Raw genomic sequence first — 4,142 nt, forward strand, 5'->3', positions numbered from 1 at the left:
CTCCAATTGATGATGTTTGGACCACTCTAGTAGTGTCTCTATATGACAAGATAATATGGCATTTACAACTCTAATATAACACTCCAATTGAAGGTGTCTGGAGCACTCTTGTAGTGTTTCCAGATGGCAAGATAATAGCACATTTACATCCCTAATACAACATTTCAATTGATTGTGTTTGGAGCACTCCAGTAGTGTCTCCGAATGGCAAGATAATATGACATTTACAACCCGAACATAGCACTCCAATTGAAGGTCTTTGGAGCACTCTTGTAGTGTTTCGAGATGGCAAGATAATAGCGAATTTACATCCGTAATACAACACTCCAATTGAAGGTGTCTTGAACACTCTAGTACTATCTTTAGATAGAAAGATAATAGGGCATTTTCAACCCTAAAATAACACTCTAATCAAAGGTGTTATGAGCACTCTAGTAGTGTCACTATATGGCAAGGTGTCTTTTACAACCCTAATACAACACAACAATTGAAAGTGTTTGGAGCACACTAGTAGTGTCTCCACATTGCATGATATTAGGGCTTTTATAACCCTAATACAACATTTCAATTGATGGTGTTTGAAGCACTCTAATAGTATCTCTATATGGCAAGGTAATAGCGCATTTTCAACCACAATACAACACTCCAATTGAAGGCGTTTGGAGCATTCTAGTTGTCTCAAGATTGCAAGATAATAGGGCATTTTTAACTCTAATATAACACTACAATTGAAGCTGTTTGGAGTACTCTTGTAGTGTCTCCAGATCGCAAGATAATAGGGCATTTACAACACTAATGCAACACTCCAGTTGAATTTGTTTTGAGCACTCTTGTAATGTCTCCAGATGGCAAGATAATAGGACAATTACAACCTGAAGACAACACTTCAATTAAAGGTGTTTGAAGCACTCAAGTAGTGTCTCTATATGCAAGATATTATGGCATTACCACCCTAATACAACACTCCAATTGAAGGTGTTTGGAGCACACTAGTAGTGTCCCTATATAACAAGATAATATGGTATTTACTACCCTAATATAACACTCCAATTGAAGATGTCTGGAGCACTCTTGTAGTGTTTCCATATGGCAAGATAATAGCGCATTTACATCCCTAATGCAACACTACAATTGATGGTGTTCGGAGCACTCTAGTAGTGTCTCTATATGGCAAGATAATAGGCTATTTACAACACTAATCAACACTCCAATTGAGTGTGTTTGGAGCACTCTTGTAGTGTCTCCAGATGACAAAATAATATGGCATTTACAATCCAAAAAACAACACTCCAATTGAAGGTGTTTGAAGCACTCTAGTAGTGTCTATATGGCAAGATAATATGGCATTTACATCTCGAACATAGCACTCCAATTGAAGGTGTTTGGAGCACTCTTGTAGTATTTCTTGATGGTAAGATAATAGCTCATTTACATTTCTAATAAAACACTCGAATTGAAGGTGTCTGGAACACTCTAGTACTGTCTCTAGATGGCAAAATAATAGGGCATTTTCAAACTTAAAATAATACTCTAATTGAAGGTATTTGAAGCACTCTAGAAGTGTCGCTATATGGCAAGTTAATAAGGCTTTGACAACCCTAATACGACACTACAATTGAAAGTGTTTGGAGCACGCTAGTAGTGTCTCCACATTGCATGATATTAGGGCATTTATAACCCTAATACAACACTCCAATTGATAGTGTTTGGAGCACTCTAGTAGTATCTCTATATGGCAAGATAATAGCATATTTGCAACCACAATACAACACTCCAATTGAAGGCGTTTGGAGCACTCTAGTTGTGTCTCTAGATTGCAAGATAATAGGGCATTTTTAATTCTAATATAACACTCTAATTGAAGCTGTTTGGAGCACTCTTGTAGTGTCTCCAGATGGCAAGATAATAGGGCATTTACAACACTAATGCAACACTCCAATTGAATGTGTTTCGAGCACTCTTGTAGTGTTTACAGATGGTAAGATAATTGGGCATTTGCAACCCTAAAACAACACTCCAATTCATGGTGTTTGGAGCACTCTAGTAGTGGCTCCAAATGGTAAGATAAGTTGAATACTTTCAATTATGGTTGTATGAAATTATACAAAAATATCTCTTGTTCCTTTGTTAATTAATTGTTTGTGTATTTTCACTAAGCTTCAAATGTACGGGGCTGATACTTGCATAGCTGTTGGTGTTCTTCTTGGCTTGGTTGTTGACTACTTGACTGGTAATTTAATTTTGTGAGATTTTGGCTTGGGTGTTGGCATGTTGCATTTTTGTTCTATCTTCTAAATGAATTAGTTATGTGAATTTAGTTGTACTGACAAGGATCAGGTGGCTTCGTTAACAGTAGGACAGAGAATGTTTTTACTGATCATGCATTTCATAGGTTGGAAAGAGAGTTGTACAAGGTCATTTAGGAAAACAACCAAAGATCCGGAGGAAATGATTAATGAGATATGGTGGCAAATTCAATTCTTTCAGTAGCATGGAAGAGAAAGAGAAGAAGCAAATTGACAAAGAGATAAAAAGGAGAAGGCAGTGAAGCGGTACAAAGAAACAACAGGTATCCATGGTAACAATATACTACGTTTTATTCGCGAAAAAATGCAAAAAAAGGTGAATTTTTATTTTTTTTAAATTCTTTTTTTTGAGTTTTTTCCCTTTCTTGTTGTACCGAATCATTCCTAAACTATACCCGAATTATATCCGAATTACGAATTTTTGACCTCGCTGAATTAAACTCAAACTATTCGTTTGTCATTATGCCGATACCGGTAAAAGTCAATTGCAACACAAATGAAGAAGAGTCAGTACCACTGGTATTTGTTTTAGTAATTGCTTTTATCTTATTTTAGTTAGGTTTTTTTACACATATTTTTAGTTGTCTAATTTTGCTTTCTCTCAGCACTTTGATTTTTTTTGACCTCAACTGTTTTGAGCATTTCAATTTTAACAATCCGTGACTACACACTTTGTAATCGCAAACATCAATCAAATATAGACATGCTCTTTATTTTTCCTCAAAAAATAATTGATTGTAGAACTGTTTGTCACTGGATGACATCTTATCAATCCGTTAAGTGCACTCTGTTTATTCATAACAGTGTTGTTTGTTAATAAAAATGTGTTACAAAAATAAAAGAAGGGATAAACTAATTGCCCTCTAAATTCAATTGCCGAAATGCCTCCGAACTATTCATGTCCGTGCCAGTCCAATTTTTTATAACTATGTTTACACTCTTTTAATATATTATTAGCAAACTTTTAAACTTAATTTAACTTCTAACTATTTTTTTCTTTCAATTTGTCTCTAAGCCAAAGAAGAAGATATTTATTTCACCCAACCTTTTTTTTGCTCCGATCATTCTCATCAGTTTTGCCGACAATTTGTGATGAATTTAGTGAATCGAAAACTATGAACGTCTTCTATTCGATTTTTTCTTTTAAATTAGATTCATGATGAAGTGCTTTGAGTTGTATACTTATATTTGTGACGCTTTTTTTTTTACAGTAAAAGTCTGTAGGCACTTTATTTTTTGTTTCTCAAGCTTTAAACCTGTCTACAAATCTTTAAAGTACTCGTGTCAAGTCTTTAAACCTTACATGTAATTTGTCAAACATTTTTTTATAGTAAAAGTCCGGAGACACTTTAAAATTTGTTTCTTAAGCCTTAAAACTTCTATCTACAACCCTTTAAGGTACTCATGTCAAGCTTTAAACTTTACATGTAAATTCTAAAAAAAAATTGACAGTAAAAGTCCGTAGACACTTAAAATTTTTCTTCTCAAGATTTTAAACCCTTCTACAACCCTTTAAAATATTTGTATCAAGTCTTTAAACTTTACATGTAACTTATAAAAAAAATCACAATATAAGTCTGTAAGCACTTTAAATTTTGTTTCTCAAGCCTTTAAACCTCTGTCTACAATCTTTTAAAATAATCGTGTCACTTGTCAAGCTTTTAAAATTTACACGTAACTTATAAAAAAAAAATTGACAATAAAACTTAGACATTTTAGGGTATGTTTGGATGAAATGAGAATAGCTAGAATAGAGGGCTATTTGGAATAGCAATGTGCATCCAAATAACATTTTTGCCATTCAGAATAGTTAGAATAGCTGCTATTCTCTATTCC

This window comes from Carex rostrata, chromosome 7 (assembly GCF_964058835.1).
Source record: "Carex rostrata chromosome 7, lpCarRost1.2, whole genome shotgun sequence".
NCBI classification, from domain to species: domain Eukaryota; kingdom Viridiplantae; phylum Streptophyta; class Magnoliopsida; order Poales; family Cyperaceae; genus Carex; species Carex rostrata.